General features: G+C 49.0%; 1 protein-coding gene and 1 long non-coding RNA gene across 4 annotated transcripts in view; one reads left to right on the top strand and one right to left on the bottom strand.

The window, feature by feature from the left end:
* NXN (nucleoredoxin) overlaps positions 1-20047 on the top strand; it is a 179623-nt gene that overhangs the window by 60511 nt on the left and 99065 nt on the right. The gene's annotated exons all lie outside the window — the stretch shown is intronic.
* Positions 12427-14085, bottom strand: LOC109024899 (uncharacterized). Its single transcript, XR_008673105.2, has 2 exons — positions 13701-14085; positions 12427-13093 (listed from the first exon to the last, which is right to left on the bottom strand). It is a non-coding gene; the product is annotated as an uncharacterized lncRNA (long non-coding RNA).

Raw genomic sequence — 20047 nt, 5'->3', positions numbered from 1 at the left:
GGCGTGTGCCTGTAATCCCAGCTACTCAGGAGGCTGAGGCACGAGAATTGCTTAAACCTAGGAGCCCAGATCGAGCCACTGCACTCCAGCCTGGCGACAGAGTGAGACTCCTTCAAAAACAAAACAAACCAGAAATTTATATTGAGCAACTGGCCAGACTCACTCAGCCAGCCGTCAGGTGGAGATCATTGGCACCTATCTCGGAATTCTTGTGGTTAAATGAGATGGTTGCCAGGCACGGTGGCTCACGCCTGTCATCCCAGCACTTGGGGAGGCTGAGGCGGGTGGATCACGAGGTCAGCAGTTTGAGACCAGCCTGACCAACATGGTGAAACCCTGTCACTACTACAAATACAAAAAAATTAGCTGGGCGTGGTGGTGGGCGCCTGTAATCCCAGAGACTTGGGAGTCTGAGGCAGGAGAATCGCTTGAACCCCGGAGGCAGAGGTTGCAGTGAGCCGAGATTGCACCACTGCACTCCAGCCTGGGCGATAAGAGCACAACTCCATCTCAAAAAATAAATAATAAATAAATACAATAATGAGATGGTCAAAGGGAGATCATTGGCACCTATCTCAGAGTCCCTGTGGTTGAATGAGATGGTGCCTGGGAAGGCTCAGCACTCACCACGTGGTTATTTTTCTGTGTGAAACACTGGAGTGGCACCCAGACAGATGTAAACGGAGTGAATAAGACAAGGGCCCTGCCTGGAGGTGTTGTAGTAAAAACCTCCTGCCTCGGCCTCCCAAAGTGTCGGGATTCCAGGTGTGAGCCACCGCGCCATCCAGGTGGTGGTCCCTAAGGCGAAGAGAAGTCCTGAACTTGTGGATAATGCTGTCAAGGAAAGTAAAATGGGAGACAGAGTCCGGGAGAACTTGGGAGGTGAGTAAGTCGAGTTGAAGTGAGAAGTAGGGAGGAGATGAAGACTCTGGGCTCCCAGCTCAGGCCCTGGGAGCCACACACGGCACCTTGTAAGAATGCAGAGTGGGCCAGGCGTGGTGGCTCACGTCTGTAATCCCAGCACTTTGGGAGGCCGAGGCAGGTGGATCATGAGGTCAGGAGATCGAGACCATCCTGGCTAATATGGTAAAACCCCGTCTCTACTAAAAATACAAAAAAAATTAGCTGGGCATGGTGGCGGGCACCTGTAGTCCCAGCTACTTGGGAGGCTGAGGCAGGAGAATCGCTTGAACCCCGGAGGCGGAGGTTGCAGTGAGCCGAGATCGCGCCACTGCACTCCAGCTTGGGCAACTGAGCAAGACTCCGTCTCAAAAACAAAGAACGCAGAGTGGAGTCCTGGCTGGGCACTTCTCACCTTCTGACGTCTCTCTGGCTCTCAGCCCCAGATTTGAGCACCTCCTGGTTCTGTACCTCAAGCTAACTGGGTCTTTCGTTAAGCTCTTGATTTTGGAATGTACGCTTAGATTTTATTTGTGGCCCCATCCTATTTCCAACTAATGGTTCTCACACTTTTCTTTTTTTCTTTTTTTGAGACGGAGTTTTGCTGTTGTTGCCCAGGCTGGAGTGCAGTGGCACGATCTCGGCTCACCACAACCCACACCTGGGTTCAAGTGATTCTCCTACCTCAGTCTCCCGAGTAGAGTAGCTGGGACTACAGGTGCCCGCCACCACACCCAGCTAATTTTTGTATTTTTAGAGATGAGGTTTCACCATGTTGGCCAGGCTGGTCTCAAACTCCCAACCTCAAATGATCCACCTGCCTCGGCCTCCCAAAGTGTTAGGATTACAGACGTGAGCCACTGTGCCCGGCCAATTCTTACAGCTTTAAGTCATATCCCTGAATACAGGGCTAACCCGTTTCTGTTGGCCAACAAAGTCACAGTTACCCGCTGAAAAGGGTTTCTTAGAATGAGGCCCTTTGCCCAGTCTACTACCAAAGAGTTGATGTGGGGAGCTGGGTTGACAGCGATGTCTTCAGTCTGTATAAGAAATACAGAGGGAGAAGCAGGTTGGAGGAAGGCGGTAACCTCAATTTTAGAAATGTTGAGTTTGAGGTTCCCTTGGGATACAGGTGAGACCACGGGCAGGTAGAGCCCAGAAGAGATACCAGTGGCCAATGAGGGAGAGAGCCTGGGCCTGCCAGGTGTTGTCCAGGGGCAGTGAGGATGAGAGCCTGGGCCGGCCAGGTGTTGTCCAGGGGCAGTGAGGATGAGAGCCTGGGCCTGCCAGGTGTTGTCCAGGGGCAGTGAGGATGAGAGCCTGGGCCTGCCAGGTGTTGTCCAGGGGCAGTGAGGATGAGAGCCTGGGCCGGCCAGGTGTTGCCCAGGGGCAGTGAGGATGAGAGCCTGGGCCGGCCAGGTGTTGTCCAGCGTGCTGGAGCAGATGGACTCATCTTCGGGACAGGAGGAGAAAGCCAAGGGTGTAACCATCAACCCCAGCATTCAGGGGCAGGCAGAGGGGCTGGCGTAGGGGACCAAGGACAAGCCACAGATGCAGAGGGGCCAGGAGAGGTGCAGGAAGCGTTTCGAGGAAGAGATGGAAAGCAGCAGTTTCCGGGGGCGCCGTGGACCGGAACAAGATGACGGGTTCCGCTGGGTGGTGTTGGTGGCCCCGCTGAGAGCCGGCTTGTGAGTGCGGAGAGGGAGCCGGGGTAGGAGGAGGCTGTGGTGAGTCAGGGAGCTTGGGGCTGAGCCAGAGGAACATGGAGGTTGCCTGGGGATACACAGTTACCTTTTGAGTGGTAAAGACTTGACCCTGTAGGTGGAGGAAGAGGAAGGAGTGAGCAGAGGAAAGGGCTCCCCTGTGTGCCGGCCGCTGCTCTGAGGGTGGCTGAACGCCGTCCCATCTAACTCTCACTACAAAGCTGTGGTATGGATGTTCTTCTCTTTATTTTACAAATGAGAAAACTGAGTCACAAAGAGGTTAAGAAACATACAAAGGTCACATAGAGGCTGGGCACGGTGGCTCCCACCTGTCATCCAGGACTTTTGGGGGCCAAGGTGGGAGGATCACTTGAGGTCAGGAGTTCGAGACCAGCCTGGCTAACATGGCAAAACCCCGTCTCTACTAAAATTACAAAAATTAGCCGGACATGGTGGCGGGCGCCTGTAATCCCAACTACTCGGGAGGTTGAGGCAAGAGAATCGCTTGAACCCGGGAGGCAGAGGTTGCAGCGAGCCGAGATCCCACGACTGCACTCCAGCCTGGGCGACAGGGCGAGACTCTGTCTCAAAGGAAAGAAAAAAAAAGGCTTCCTGAACGGTGGAATCTTCCAGGTGCTTTTGAGGGCGATTGGCAAGGCGGTATGAATGAAGACCTCATTGAGAACATCCTGGGTGCTGCCAGTGAGGGTACAGTTGATGAGACCCACCCTGTGCTAGGGCATACGGATGGCGAATGAACCTGGATGAGGGTCGAGGGTTGAGAGCCTCGGAGAACGCTGCAGAGCTGGAGTGAGCTGGTGAGGGCTGGTCACTCGGGGAGGGAGCGGAACCCTGGGAGGAGAACGCTGGAGGAATTGGGATCAGGCAGGCTCGGCATCCCCAAGGCCAATGTAGCCTTGTGGGAGTGACAGGAGGGCCTAGGTATCCCCAGGCGCTCGGAGCTGGGAGGAGAGCCACATGGGCACCTCATCGGCCCCCTTGGCTGAATTTGAACAATCACATGATGTTGACGTTGCCAGATTCCTCCAGGTCAAAGTGGGAGCCAGGGGCGGGGGGAGATGACAGGAGGCAGCATTGATAAGTTTGTAATGTTGGATTTCGGGGTGTAGGCTGGGCGTGATGGCTCGTGCTTGTCATCCTAGCACTTCGGGCGGCTGAGATGGGCTGATCGCTTGAGCCCAGGAGTTCAAGACCAGCCTGGGCAACATGGCGAAACCTTGTCTCCACCAAAAATACACACATTTGCGCGGCGTGGTGGCTCGAAGAGAGTTGGAGGTGGAGGTTGTCACATGGAGGAGGCCGTGGAAGTGGGTAGTTGCTCTGGATGGGTGATGAAGGCACCGAGGGTGCTGCTGGGGGCCGAGGCGGAGAGAGACGGAAGGTCCATTTTCCGCCATGGGCTGGGGGTTGGTGAATACCAGTCTGCAAGGTGACAAGAGGGAGGTGTAGCTGTGTAGCTAGATGAGGTCGCGTACCAGTGTGGTCCGCCAAGATTGAATGATGGAAGGGAGAGCGTTCCCTGGTGTTTTGTGCCGGGCCGCTCTGCCCCTAGTTGTATTTTCTGGACTGCGTTCCAATATTATTTTCAGTTGTTGCTCCAGAGCCACACACTGCCTGGTAAGTGCTGATTGGTGTCATCTCTGTCTCCCACCTTGAACCAGAGCCCGTGTCTGAGGGCCGCATGGGACGAATGCGGGGATTCCAAGGACGATGTAGGTTCTGTAACCCACGATACGAGGAGGTGCTGCAGAAAGCCGTTTGACTGCGTCCTCCCAAAACTGCCACTTTAATTTCTGGTTGTGCTGAGATTACAGGCCTTTTTCCTCGTGTTACAATAACACGTTTTCTAGCATCTTAAGGAATGATTGCCCTGCATTGACAGAGTATTGTAATAAAAGCTGTTTAATTGGAATAATCATTCCAGAACCTTTTTTTTGTTTTGTTTTGAGAGAGAGTCTCACTGTCACCAGGCTGGAGTACAGTGGCACAGTCTCGGCTCACTGCAACCTCTGCCTCCCTAGTTCAAGCGATTCTCCCTCTTCAGCCTCCCGAGGAACTGGGACTACAGGCGCCCGCCACCACGCCCGGCTAATTTTTGTATTTTTAGTAGAGACAGGCTTTCACCATGTTAGCCAGGATGGTCTCGATCTCCTGACCTCGTGATCCACCCTCGGCCTCCCAAAGTGCTGGGATTACAGGTGTGAGCCACCGAGCCCGGCTGAAACATTTTTTTTTTTTTAAAGCGATAGGGTCTTACTCTGTTGCCCAGGCTGGAGTGCAGTGGTGCAATCATAGCTCACTGCAGCCTCAAACTCCTGGCCTCAAGTGATCCTCCCGCCTCAGCCTCCCGAGTAGCCGGGACTACAGGCGCACGCCACCTTGCCTGGCTGCAGAGACATTTTTAAAGAGGAAGGAGGCTGTGGGAACGTAGTTTAACTTAGTTTTCTGAGTCCTTAAATTTACCAAGGATTCAACAAACACCCGCCCCCCACCCCCGGCCTTTTTTTTTTGGAGACTGAGTCTCTGTCTTCCAGGCTAGAGTGCAGTGGCACGATCTCAGCTCACTGCAGCCTCTGCCTCCCGGGTGCAAGCGATTCTCGTGCCTCAGCCTCCTGAGTAGCTGGGATTACAGCCGCCCACCACCGCACCAGGATAATTTTTGTATTTTTAGTAGAGACGGGTTTTCATCATGTTGGCCAGACTGGTCTTGATCTGTTGACCTCAGGTGATCCGCCCGCCTCGGCCTCACTTTCCGGGATTACAGGCATGAGCCACTGCGCCCGGCCTCAACCAAACCCTTTTTAAGTCAAGAAATTAAGACAAAAAGTAGCTGGAATGAAAGTGAGTGATTGACTCAGGAGCCGAATGGAAATGGGAGTCATGGCCTCCCTGAGTCCAGTTCACGAAGGAGATGAAACGCTGCGATGAAACTCGCTGATGGATCGTGCGCTCCTCCCGTTTCCTTCCGACCCTCCCTCCTTTTCCTCCAAAGCGGACGTTACAAAGGAAAATAATCTTAATCAAGACCAGACCCCTTTGGGCCCAGGGTTCTGGGGCTGTTTCTGGCACGACGGCCAGGCCCAGCACAGCCTGGTTTGTGACTGTTTGATTACAGGAGGAAAATGCTGTGTTGTTTTTGGGGAGGCGATATTGAGTGTTCTCGTGTTTCTTTTGTCTGTTTTTGGCCCATCTTCTTAGTAGGATCATGTTATGAGTTATTTTCTGGTTTAGACACACAACTTTTAAAACTGAAACTGAGATTTCCTTTATGCTGCAAATACAGAGTGAGTTTTTGTGATGTGCCGGGCCCTGCCGTGGGCCATGTGTCTTCCATAAAGTACGAGCTCAGTAAACATTTTATTATTATCCATTAGGGGTTCTTGTCAACAAAACTGAATATAGACCACATTCTTCTTCACCAGTACGCAGTCCCCTTTGTTTGGAACGGGAGTCCCCCCTCTCCTGTCGCTTATCCTCTTTCCCATCCGCCCTTGTCCCCACCTCTGCGAGGCCTTCCTGGGGAGCGAGAGCCACGCCCGCCTGTTGTGCCAGTACGCGCCCCTTGTAGGGCTGGAACCTGGGGTGTCCGTCTAGGAGGTCGGATTGGGTAGGGAAGCTCGCCTGCAGCGGGTGGCCTACATTGGGTTGAGATGGTGACTTGCGTCTGAGCCACGTCCTTGTGGGAGAGCTGGGAATCGAGCCTGTAGACACCAGCGCTAAGTTCAAAGGGTGGGTGGAGATAAAAAATGGGCGTAGGGTGGGACAGCAGGTCCAGAAGGAAGAGGAGGAGCTGGTGTGGTTTCCACAGACGACAGTGTGGCGCTGCTCTGTGAGTTTAGGTTCATGAGTAAAGATGTGAGCGGCGGCTCCCGCCTGTTCTTTCAGAGGCCCAGCACTTTCAGAGGCCAAGGCAGGCGGATCACGAGGTCAAGAGATTGAGACCAGCCTGGCCAATATGGTGAAACCCCGTCTCTACTAAAAATACAAAAAATTAGCTGGGCGTGGTGGCGTGCGCTTGTAGTCCCAGCTGCTCGGGAGGCTGAGGCAGGAGAATAGCGTGAACCCGGGAGGCGGAGGCCACGGTGAGCCGAGGTCGCGCCACTGCACTCCAGCCTGGGCTACAGAAAAAAAAAAAAAAAGATGTGAGCCCAGGCGTGGAACACCTCGTTCCTTGGTTCACTTAGGAACAGGGAATCTTGTTGGAGGCAAAGCGGCCGTTTGATTTGTAGCTCCAGCATGTATAACAGGACACACAGGGAATGTCTGGTAATGTGATTAATGAATGAAGATAAAGACCCACCAAAAATACCCACCTTCAATGTGGTTTGAAGATTTACAACGAAGAGGTTAGGGTGGTAACTAACCTAGAGGCCTGTTGGTTGCTGTAATTTTTTTTAGAGATGAAGTTTCTCTCTGTTACCCAGGCTGGAGTGCAATGGTATAACCTCAGCTCACTGCAACCTCCACCTCCAGGGTTCAAGTGATTCTCCTGCCTCAGCCCCCCAAGTGGCTGGGATTACAGATGTCCGCCACCACACCTGGCTAGTTTTTTGTATTTTTAGTGGAGACCTCAGGTGATCCACCCGCCTCGGCCTCCAAAAGTGCTGGGATTACGGGCCAGCTGCTGTAATTGGTGAGCTTAATGTTAAAATCCTGAGTGCTTTGCAGGGATCCCTGGGATCCCCAAACACTTAAAACTGATTCCTTGGATATTTACAGTAGCTACTGCAGCTGGGGTGCAATTTCACATTTTACCAAGAGGGACTGTCTGAAATCTCCTTCATTTTTAAGTTTTGGAATGTGTTTATATTTATTTTCCTTTTTTTTAGTTCGGTAACTTTGAAATGTCATACATTAATTTTACGTAAAACAAGGGATTTGATTTTGACTCATTTCCAAAAGGCCCCTTGCAGGGAAAATTGTCTTTTAAATTGTTTAAAATAATCTCATTTTCAGCAGGAAGAAGTAGAAAGGATAAAATGGATCCTGCACCACGGGAACCTCACAGCACCTCACCCCTTGTGGCTTTTCCTGTTTGATACTCTGCTTTCTGAAAGATGCAATTTTCTGCCTCCATTTCTGTTGCCGACGTGCCAGGATTTCTAGCAAAGTGGGCCTAGAGTTTTGCTGGAGGTTACTTTTCCTTGGAAGCAATTCAAATACAATCATCATTCTGTTTCTCCCTTTTCATTCGACATTTGACTAGAACAATGGCTTGGCAGCCAGACAGGCGCTCTTAAGAGCTTCAGTGTTTTTATCTTTGCCTTTCGAGAAGTGCCTTTACAAAATGTGGTTTAAAATTGAGCCTGCAAACAAAAACACAGAACCGATCGCTTGGAGACCAAAACTCTAGGGACAAGGACAAAAGAACTGGGAGAAGGGGAGCAGCTGGAAGCCCCAGCTCTGACACCATAAGTGGCCGCCCATTTTAGGGGAAGTTTCACCTGGAAGCCCCAGCTCTGGCCCCATAAGTGGTCAGGCATTTTAGTGTTGCACTAACTGGTCTCTGCCTTCTTGGTTTATTGCCAAGTTTCCAGCCCTGGGGTATCCTTGTTATTTACTTTCCTCCTACACCAAAGCTAGGAAGCGTTACACTATGTACTCATTCATTCTCACTTTTACTCCTTTCTTAGAAATAATTTCCTAGAGTCCAGGTGTGGTGGCTTATGTCTGTAATCCCAGCACTTTGGGAGGCTGAGGCAGGTTGATTGCCTGAGCCCAAGAGTTTGAGACCAGTCTGGGCAACATGGCAAAACCCAGTCTTTACAAAAAAATACAAAAATTAGCTGGGTGTGATGGCACACTCCTGTAGTCCCAGCTACTTGGGAGGCTGAGGCAGGAGGATTGTCCGAGCCCAGGAGGTGGAGGTTGCAGTGAGCGGAGATGACTCCAGCCTGGGCGACAGAGTGAGACTCTGTCTCAGAAAGAAAGAGAGAAGGAATTCCTAGAGACCCTGCTAATCATAATCCCACTTATTCTCAACTATAAAATCCTCAGCTGGCCGGGGGCAGTGGCTCACGCCTGTAATCCCAGCACTTTGGGAGGCTGAGGTGGGCCTATCACGAGGTCAGAAGTTCGAGGCCAGCCTGGCCAACGTGGTGAAACCCCATTTCTACTAAAAATACAAAAAATGAGCTTGGCGTTGTGGCGGGCGCCTGTATTCCCAGCTACTTGGGAGGCTGAGGCAGGAGAATCTCTTGAACCTGGGAGGCAGAAGTTGGAGTGAGCCGAGATCGCACCACTGCACTCCAGCCTGGCGACTGAACGAGACTTTGTCTAAAAAAAAAAAATAAACTCTGAAATTTTTCCAGTACACGTGTCTGCGATTTCACCCCCTTTAATATTTTAGGAAAACTCATCTCACTTGCTTTCTTTATTTGCCTGTGCTGTTGGTTCCACGCACTCATCAGCTCCTCCAGGGGAAGCCCTGGTTCCCCACATCCAGCTCCGCCTCCTCTACACCCAACAGTCTTGCTTCCCACATCACGGTACTCTCCCTGTTAACTCGCTTGCTGAGTTAATGACCTCACTCAATGGACTGTGGACTCCTTGAAGGTCAGAAGCGAGTCTCTGCTTCTCATCTTTGTCTCTGCCTGGTTCGATGCTCAGCACAAGGTAGCATTTCATACATGTTTGTTGAATTGTGTATATTCCTGTCTCCTCTAGGAACCTTGCTTGCGCTACCAATTACAGACCTCGGTGTTTGCCTTTGACCTTGTCTCTACTGTCTCATTGCATACTTCTCACCTTAAAAAGAATCTTCCTTCTGGCCGGGCCTGGTAGCTTGTGCCTGTAATACCAGCACTTTGGGAGGCTGTGGCCGGTGGATCACCTGAGGTCAGGAGTTTGAGACCACCCTGGCCAACACGGTAAAACCCTATTTCTACTAAAAATACAAAAATTAGCTGGGCGTGGTGGCGGGCGCCTGTAATCCCAGCACTTTGGGAGGCTGAGGTAGGCGAGTCACCCGAGGTCGGGAGTGTGAGACCAGCCTGGCCAATGTGGTGAAACCCTGTCTCTATTAAAAATACAAAAATTAGCTGGGTGTGGTGGTGGGTGTCTGGAGTCCCAGCTACTTGGGAGGCTGAGGCTGGAGAATCACTTGAACTCAGGAGCCGGAGGTTGCAGTAGGCCAAGATTGCGCCACTGCACTCCAGTCTGGGCGACAGGGCGAGACTCTGTCTCAAAAATAAAAATAAAAATATAAAATAAAAATCTTCCGCGAGTTTGGGAGGACACGCCGTTATAATGAGTGTCCTTGCACTTAAGTAAGTGACTTTATGCCAGTGTAGGTGGAAAGGGCAATTGTTTAAACATTTTTTTTTCTGCTTCATTTTTGTCTGCTCTTTTACTACAAGGATAAGAAAGAGCAGGTTCCAGGAGAGAAAAGTCATCTGAGAACGTTCCCGGTCTCTGCATTGCCTGGGGACGTGGGGGTAGGTGGAGAACCTGCCTCCTTATCCTCTTTTCCTTTGGTCTCTGTTGTGCCACGATGGCTCTGGGAAACTGACCGACTCTCCTTTCTCAGCCTGTTGCTCTCTGGCTGTTGTGTTGAGGAGTCTCTGCTGTGGGCAGGGGCCGACATCTTCATCTGTGATCACTTCTGTGTTGAAACAGCTAAGCCAGCGCTAGAGGCAAAAAGGGTTCCCAGACTCTGGAAAACTGACAAGCGAATGGACTTTTCAGACTCCAGGAGAAAATGGGCCATCCCGGGCTGTGGGGGTGCTCTGTGGATGAGTTCCGTCATTTGGGAGCTGGCAGTGGTTTGGTGATCAACTGTTGGCTTTTCCAGATTTTACAAAATCAGGGGACTCATGAATTTTTCTGTTCTATTTTACTTCTCTTAATAAGAAGTTAGTTCAGAGAATTAATCTAGATTTTATTGGTGACTATAAAAGAGATGACTGTAATATAAAACTTCTATATGGTCCAAAATACCAGAAACCAGATCAAATGATAAACCCTAGGGTGAGAAAAGATATTTCCAACGTATATGACAGAGAAAAGTGCTATTTTTCTTTTCTTTCTTTTTTCCGTCCTTTGCTTTCTCTTTTCTCCTTTCCTTGTTTCACTCTGTCGCCCAGGCTGGAGTGCGGTGGTGCAATCTTGGCTCACTGCAAGCTCCACCTCCCGGGTTCAAGCGATTCTCCTGCCTCAGCCTCCCGAGTAGCTGGGATTACAGACACGTACCACCACACCGGCTAATTTTTTGTATTTTTAGTAGAGACGGGGTTTCACCATGTTGGCCAGGCTGGTCTTGAACTCCTGACCTCAGGTGATCCGCCCGCATCGGCCTCCCAAATGTAATCTTCATGCTGGGATTACAGATGTGAGCCACTGCCCACTGGCCTGTTTTTTTTCTTAATGCATAAAGAGCTTTTAAAATCAATTTGGGTAAAGAATTTGAACAGAGAAAGAAACATAAACATGAAAAGTTGCCTGGTTCCGCTTGCAATTAAAGAAGTACAACTTTTGAAATATGTGATTATTAAACTGGCAAAAGGAACATTTGATAACGTACGGTGTTGGCAAGGATGTGGACGGGGTCTCTCCCGCGTGGCTGGGGGAGTGTAATCTGATGTAGTGTCTTTGGCAGTGTTTTAACACAGTTAAAAATGTGTGGACCCTTTGACCTGTCAGTCCAATTTCTGGGAATTTCTCAACAGATCTTACAAATACGGTTGACCCTCAAACAACGTTGGTTTGAACTACACTGGTCCATTTATAAGCAGATTTTTTTCAACCGAATGTGGATTAAAAAATAGAGTATTTGGCGGGGTGTGGTGGCTCACGCTTATAATCCCAGCACTTTGGGAGGCTGAGGAGGGTGGATCACTTGATGTTAGGAGTTCAAGACCAGCCTGGCCAACATGGCAAAACCCCATCTCCACTAAAAATACAAAAATTAGCCGTGCGTGGTGGCGGGCGCCTGTAATCCCTGCTACTTGGGAGGCTGAGGCAGGAGAATCACTTGAACTCGGGAGGCAGAGGTTGCAGTGAGCTGAGATCGCACCACTGTACTCCAGCCTGGGCAACAGAGTGAGACTGTCCATCTCAAAAAAAAAAAAAAGTATATGCATGAATATCGTCTGGAAGTTACTTAACTGAGGGGATTACCTGAGGGCCAGACTGGGATCTGGGGAGGGAGAAAGACTCACGTGAAATGTTTTATGTGCATATTTTGTTTTTATAGTTGGAGAAAACTATGAAACTTTGGTTAGACATTTAAAAAAAAAAAAAAAAAAAAGGCCGGGCCCTGTGGCTCACACCTGTAATCCCAGCACTTTGGGAGGCTGAGGTGGGCAGATCACGAGGTCAGGAGATCAAGACCATCCTGGCTAACAGGGTGAAAGAAACCTCATCTCTACTAAAAATACAAAAATTAGCCGGGTGTGGTGGCGGGCGGCTGTAATCCCAACACTTTGGGAGGCTGAGATGGGCGGATCACAAGGTCAGGAGATCGAGACCATCCTGGCTAACACGGTAAAACACCATCTCTACAAAAAATACAAAAAAAATTAGCCGGGCGTCTGTAGTCCCAGCTACTCAGGAAGCTGAGGCAGGAGAATGGCATGAACCTGGGAGGCGGAGCTTGCAGTGAGCCGAGATCGCGCCACTGCACTCCAGCCTGGGCGACAGAGCGAGACTCCGTCTCAAAAAAAAAACAAAAAAGAAGAAGACTTGCATTAATGGAGAAACAGACTGTTCCTGGCTAGAAATACGAAATATTGTAAAGATGTCATTTCTTTAAAATTAATTTATAGATTTAATGCAGTCATAGTTAAAAATCCCAAGGAGGGGGGGCAGGGCATGATTTTTATTGTTAAGAAGCTTAGAGTAGAGTATGGGAGACAGAAACATAATGTTCACAAAAATATGCCTTGAGCAGTTACAAAGCCATATATCAAGTGCAAAGCAATAAAATTGGATACATACACACTGTGGGAACTTGGAGTCTTTTGAGAGGACACACTATTGGCAGAGTGGAGTTAATCAGCAGAAAAATACTTTAAAAAAAAGCTAAAAAAGATAAGCTAGAGCAGGAAGGAATCTTCCTTAAAGTCCAGAGTCTCCCGGAACATGGAGACTGTCCTTCCCAAGCCTTCTCGTGGGGAGGGAATTCCTTCTTTCTGCCGCCTGTTACGTCCCTGTGTGAGAAGGTCTGTGAGCTGAGCCCACATCACTCGTTCCGCTGCCCAGGTGTGCTTCCATCTTCGCTGTGGAAAAGTCATTTTGAACTCCCCGGTGACTGCAAATTAAGTAATCAAGGACAGATGGGACTGGGTTGACCGTTCCAAGGAGTACAGTTACTTGAAGAATCTGGAAGCAATACTGAGCACATTTGTTGGCATTAATTCATTGGAGCAATAATGCTGTACGTAGAAAGTATGTTGTTTTTTTAAAAAACATCATCAGTTCTGAGCATTTGTAGCAAGTGAACTCTGACTTGGAACGGATGATAAATTCTTCTGAAAAACAAATAAAAACCCTCCAGACAATATTATGCATTGAGAGCTTTAAAAAATATATATCCTACAGCATTTGGAAAACATTTTGTCTGTCTATGCCACTTACAAAGATTAGAACTTTTTTTTTTTTAATGGAGTCTCACTCTGTCACCCAGGCTGGAGTGCAGTGGCACGATCTTGGCTCACCACAACCTCCGCCTCCCGGGTTCAAGCGATTCTCCTGCCTCAGCCTTCTGAGTAGCTGGGATTACAAGTGCCCGCCACCACGCCTGGCTCATTTTTGTATTTTTAGTAGAGACAGGGTTTCGCCCTGTTGGCCAGGCTGGTCTCCGTCTCCTGGTCTCAGGTGATCCGCCAGCCTCGGCCTCCCCAACTGCTGGGATTACGGGCATGAGCTGCCAGGCCTGGCCAAGATTAGAATTTGAGTCATAGGTTGTTTGATTTAGGAGGTGTAGCATGTTGCTTCAACCTAGAACTGGATGGAGCTTTTAGGAGATTTAAGATTGTTCTCTTGGCAAATAAACTGCCTTTATATTAGAAGTATTTCGTGATTCTTTCATAAGATCCATAGTGGATAGATATAGATATTAAAGGCGATATCACTCACCAGCGTTTTTTAAGACGTTGTCCTCTGTCACGCGCTGTTTCCCATTAGTCCACCTCACAGGCATCACTCCCAGCAGTTGCTTAAGACTCATTTCCGGCCGGGCGCGGTGGCTCACGCCCTTCATCCCAGCACTTTGGGAGGCCGAGGTGGGTGGATCACGAGGTCAGGAGATCCAGACCCTCCTGGCTAACATGGTGAAACCCGTCTCTACTAAAAATAAAAAAAATTAGGCCGGGCGTGGTGGCTCACGCCTATAACCCCAGCTACTCGGGAGGCTGAGGCAGGAGAATGGCGTGAACCCAGGAGGCAGAGCTTGCAGTGAGCGGAGATCGCGCCCCTGCACTCCAGCCTGGGCAACAGAGCAAGACTCCGTCTCAAAAAAAAAAAAAAAAAAAAGATTCATTTCCTTTGGAACACAAGCTTATCAGCAGAAGTCGAGAAGTGCTGTCTTTTGTGAACATTCTCATGTCAGAACAGGTTTTCGGTGGCTTGATTGTTTTTTCTCAACAGTGCAGGTCTGTCCAAATGTTACACTGAGACTTTATTCTAAGGGAACGCTATTCCTCTATTTGGTACCACTGAAGAATAAATATAAAATCTCTCTGTTTCATGCCGAGCACTGGTTGTGTAATGTTTAAATTTATAAGTGTTTGTAATTTCAGATTTTGCAATGTTTTATGAGATTAAAAGTGAAAAACAAAACCCAAGATGTTTCTTGTTTAATCTTCATTATTCTGTCACTTAAAAGAAGATTTTAAGATGTGTTCTTCTCGTTTGACTAGGACAGACTGCTGGCAGGGAGTGTATTTTTTTTTTTTTTTTTTTTGAGATGAAGTCTCACTCGGTCGTCCAGGCTGGAGTGCAGTGGTGTGATCTCGACTCACTGCGACCTCTGCCTCCCAGGTTCAAGCACTTCTCCTGCCCCCGAGTAGCTGAGGCTACAGACAAGTGCCACCACACCCGGCTAATTTGTTTTGTATTTTTAGTAGAGACGGGGGTTTCACCATGTTGGCCAGGCTGGTCTCAAACTCCTGACCTCGTGATCTGCCTGCCTCGGCCTCCCAAACTGCTGGGATTACAGGTGTGAGCCACCGCACCCAGCCGGGAGTGTATTATTAAAAGTACTAGTCGTGGTTTTCAGTGTTTAAAACATGAGGCAAAGGTTTCATGGATCGTACACCTAATGGCACCTGTAGTTTTGAATTTTTGGTCTGAAGACAGTTGTTGGTGCTCATGGGATGGAAGGAGCTTTGTGATAACCCTGAAGCGCTCTCCAGGGGGCCTTTGGTACATGTTTGGGATCCACTGCCGTGGACTATTTGGTTTAACCATAATGGCTTCGGTCCAAAAAAGTAGAACATGGGTTTTTTGTTTTGTTTTGTTTCCTTTGAGACAGAGTCTCGTTCTGTTGCCCAGGCTGGAGTGCAACGGCACAATCTCAGTTCACTGCAACATCCACCTCCCAGGTTCAAGGGATTCTCTTGCCTCAGCCTCCCCAGTAGCTGGGATTACAGGCTCCCACCAACACGCCTGGCTAATTTTTGTATTTTTAGTAGAGATGGGGTTTCACCATGTTGGCCAGGCTGGTCTCGAACTCTTGACCTCATGATCCGCCTGCCTCAGCCTCCCAAAGTGCTGGGAATACAGGCGTGAGGCACCGTGCCCGGCTAGAACATGGGTTTTTGAAGTAACCCAATTAGAGACTAGAGGAGAAAAATCAGGGGTCAGAATTGAGGAAATTGTTCTTGCTTTATAGTGCACCCCTACTGTGAGCCGTCTCTGGGGAACACTCAGTTAAGAAAGGAAGACTTATTATGATTATGTTCTGTTTCAGAATGTTGGGACCCTTTTTTTCTTGGAACCTTTAGGTCCTAAAGCAGGAATGCCTTTGAACAGGACCGCAGGTGTCTCTAGAGAGGGAGACTTGGGGGAACTCTGGGAGGTTGAACCGAGAGCTCCCAGGTTCAGGGACGGAGCGCTGCTGAGCCCGTTGCATGAGTTGGCAGCGAGCCTGGGCCACCGAGTGTCCACTTTGGCAGTTCAAGCATGAAGCCAACAAAGATAGATGCAACTGGTTTCGAGAGGACAGAACCCACCTCCCTTGTTTTCTGCCATCCATTATATTTTGTGGCCATTTATGAAAGTTGCAGTGTCTGAAGACATGCCTATGTCAACTTGAGAATCCTACAGATCCGACATCTGAGAAAAGGACCAATCCATGGGTAAATCACCCGCTAAACATTACCATATTCCAGGCTGGGCCCACCAAACATTACCATATTCCAGGCCGGGCCCACCAAACATTACTGTATTTCAGACCAGGCACAGTGTTTTCACGCCTATAATGTCAGGACTTTGGGAGGCCAAGGCGGGAGGATCACCTGAGGTCAGGAGTTCAAGACCAGCCTGGCCAACATGATGAAACCCCATCTCTTCTAAAAATACAAAAATTAGCCTGGCGTGGTGGTGGGCACCTGTAATCCCAGCTACTAGGGAGGCTGAGGCAGGAGAATCATTTGAACCCGGGAGGCGGAGCTTGCAGTGAGCTGAGATCATTCCAGTGCACTCCAGCTTGAGTGACCGAGTGAGACTCTGTTTAAAAAAAAAAAAAGGTATTGAGACATCACTTCTCTTCACAATCCTAAAATATTGCAAGAAGCAATCACCTAAATTCACAGGTAATTCACTAACCCTTCTGAAGAGCCAGAGGCTGCAGGAAAGGGAACAAGATAGGTTGGGTCGGGCAAGGAGGGATGTTTTTCTCCATCTTTGTTTACGAGTCTAATTAATTCTCTTGGAGATAACCCTCCCCTCACCCCCCCAAAAAAAGATTACTTGGAAATTGGGCTGAGATTTTTCTTGTAAAGTGGGTTTACAGCTTCTGACATGGTAACTGTACTAGGGGACTGTTGATGTGTGTTTCTCGCTGTTTTTGTGCCTCTGTGAAGGAAGGACAGGTGTGTGCAAAATGTTTATAGACCAAAGAAAAGATGCTACTGCTGTTTGAGGATGATCTAGTCTCTTAAAGTAACTGGAATAGCAATAACTGGCATTTGCATAGGACTATACAGAACACTTCCTAGCCGGGTGCGGTGGCTCACGCCTGTAATCCCAGCCTGACTTTGGGAGGCTGAGGCGGGCGGATCACCTGAGGTCAGGAGTTCGAGACCAGACTGGCCAACATAATGAAACCCCATTTCCAGTAAAAAACAAAAAGTTGGCCGGGCGTGGCGGCGGGTGCCTGTAGTCCCAGCTACTCAAGAGGCTGAGGCAGGAGAATCGCTTGAACCCGGGAGGTGGAGGTTGCAGTGAGTCGAGATTGCGCCGCTGCACTCCAGCCTGGGCAACAGAGTGAGACTCTGTCTCAAAAAAAAAAAAAAACCAAAAACCAAAAAAAAACCGCAAACACTTCCTTCTGCATTATAATATGTGAGCCTCGAGACAGCCTTGTGAGGAAGTTGTGTTGGCGTTTTTTCACCTTCATTTGAGTTTTATGACGCTCAAGCTCAAGAAGGTTAAGTGACTTGCCCAGAGCTGTTTAAGTAGGAGACGGGCAGGTGGGAACTACAGACATTTTTCTTTAAAAAAAAACTTTAAAAAACATAGTATTTATTTATTTATTAATTCCAGGCCAATCATTCAAAAATACACAGTTTAGAAGTAAGTAGGACGCTGGATGCTTCTTAACTGTACGGTGCCGCTTCCCAGAGCTGTGTGGTCCAGGGGCCGCCACTAGCTTCTCACAGCTGCGAAGCAGGTACCTGAGAACGAGGCAAGTCTACATCGAGATGCACTGAAGGTATAAAGTGCACCGGGCCCCCGAGACCCAGATACAATGAAAGGAATGTAATATGTCCTATTACTATTCGTTTATACTAATTACATTTCAACATGATCGTATTTCAGATGTATTGGGTTAAAATATATTAAGATTAACTTCACCTGTACCTTTTTACCTTTTTTTTTTTTTTTTTTTTTTGAGACAAGGTCTCACTCTGTAGTCCAGGCTGGAGTACAATGGCACGATCGTGGCTCACTGCGACCTCCACCTCCTGGGTTCAAGCGATCCTCCCACCCCAACCTCCTGAGTAGCTGGGACCACAGGCACATGCCACCATGCCCAGCTAATTTTTAAATTTTTTGTAGAGATAGGGTCTCGCTTTGTTGCCCAGGCAGGTCTCAAACTCCTGGGCTCAAGCAGTCCTCCCGCCTCAGCCTGTCAAAGTGCTGGGATTACAAGTGTGAGCCGCCATGCCATGCCCAACCCTTTTTACCTTTCACTGTTAAGAAATTTAAGATGATACATGTGGCTTACATTATATTTCTATTGAACGGCACTGGCCTAGAACTATATTCTGTGGTTTGCAATAGCATGATTTCTGTCTTGTATCGGTAACATGTCTCATATTTTACTACGTTCTAGCCTGTAAGAGCACCCCTCCATTTTGGGGCAGCAAGTTGCTTTAAACTTCCCTTTCTGTTTTGAAGACTGCTTTAAGAAACTTACACATTCTTTATTTCACTTTTTTTATTTTTAACCGACAGGATCTCGTTCTGTCACCTGGACTGGAGTGTGGTGGTGCATTCTTAGCTCACTGCAGCCTCTTAGCTCCTGGTCTCAAGGGATTTTCCCACCTCCTGTATAGCTGAAACTGTGTGTGCATTACCATGCCCGGCATCTTTATATATATATATATATGTATTTACATTTACAGACAGGGTCTTGCTGTGTTGCCCAGCTGGTCTTGAACTCTTGGGCTCAAGCAATCTGCCTGCTTCGGCCTTCTAAAATACTGGGATTACAGGTGTGAGCCACCGCACCTGGCCTATTTAAGAATTTTAATATAATTCCAGTGATTTTAATGACATAGCCTTCCAGGTAAGTCTTGATTCATTGGCAGAGTGTATGTTTGGGGACTGTGTGTTAGATCCGTAGTTGTGGGTGTAGGAGTGTGAATGTGGCACACACGCTTGTGTGTGAAGAGGAGCGGAAGACGGGAAACAGACCTTGCAGGGGGCTTTGCCAAACCCTTCCTGTCCCCCTGCCATACAGACTCTGCTTCTCTAAGGGTGAGGAGTAAAGATGTGTATTCTTCCCTTACCTGTAAAAAATACTGCCAAGGGCCGGGCGTGGTGGCTCACGCCTGTCATCCCAGCACTTTGGGAGGCCGAGGTGGGCGGAGCACCTGAGGTCAGGAGATCGAGACCAGCCTGGCCAAGATGGTGAAACCCCATCTCTACTAAAAATACAGAAATTAGCTGGACGTGGTTGCATGCGCCTGTAATCCCAGCTACTCAGGAGGCTGAGGCAGGAGAATCGCTTGAACCCGGGAGGCAGAGGTTGCAGTGAGCCGAGATGGCACCATTGCACCCCAGCCCGGATGACAGAGCGAGGCTGTGTCTCAAAAACAAACAAGTGAACGAAAAAATACTGCCATGTGGGTGAGTTCCTGTTACTGATAGGAATGTGTTGGGTCAAAGTGGGGGGGAAAATGCTGAAAATCACCACATCAGAGAGAGACTTTACAGTCCTCGGAAAGGAGACCGCTGGGAAAGGCTCTTGTTTTATAAGCTTTTCCAACGTGTGCGTCCTTTCCTTTTGTCCTTAGTGGCCACGGGGCACCATAAAACTGGGGCCAGTCAGTCGGATGGAAGCCGCTCTTCGCAGCAAGCCCCACTTACAACCTGGGAGTTTTGGAAGTCCGCTCGGCCAGCCCTTCCCCAGGCTTTGCTGGGGCTGCAGAGGAACTCTTAGGGCAGTCGACGCGGTGAGGCATGTACAGACAGAATTTGGCCTTATTCAGTCTAATTATGAAAATTCTTGGCAGGAATTCTACATGAATCACCTCCAAAAAAATTTACGTTAAAGTTAATGCTACAAGTCTGACTTCAGCCCACAAAACTCAGAAAACTTGGTTCTACGTCTACAAATGTAGCCTTAACTCCTCCTTGTCCACAGACTAGTGACTTTTACCACAAACAACGGAGCGTGAATTTTCTTAGGAATCTGCCCGTGGGGGGTGAGGTTGGCTTCGGAGGGGGCCACCCCAGTGGGGATTTGGTCTACCCTGAATGAAGGCAGGCGTCAGGCCCTTTGGCTGCGGTCATAATACGTTGTATGACTTCCGGCAGCTACTTAGCCTCTCTGAACCTCAGTGTTCTATGTGGAAAATGGGGATAATAATACCTCAAAGGGTTGTCGTGGGTACTAAGTGAGCCCATATGTATAGAACTTGTAGCAGAGGCTGGGTGTGCTGGCTCATGCCTGGAATCCCAGCACTTTGGGAGGCTGAGGCAGGAGGATCACTTGAGCCCAGGAGTTTGAGACCAGCCTGTGCAACAAGGCA

This window comes from Gorilla gorilla, chromosome 19, assembly GCF_029281585.2.
Source record: "Gorilla gorilla gorilla isolate KB3781 chromosome 19, NHGRI_mGorGor1-v2.1_pri, whole genome shotgun sequence".
Taxonomy (NCBI): Eukaryota; Metazoa; Chordata; class Mammalia; order Primates; family Hominidae; genus Gorilla; species Gorilla gorilla.
Note: the sequence above shows the minus strand (reverse complement) of the source record. Positions and strands in the feature narration are given on the sequence as shown.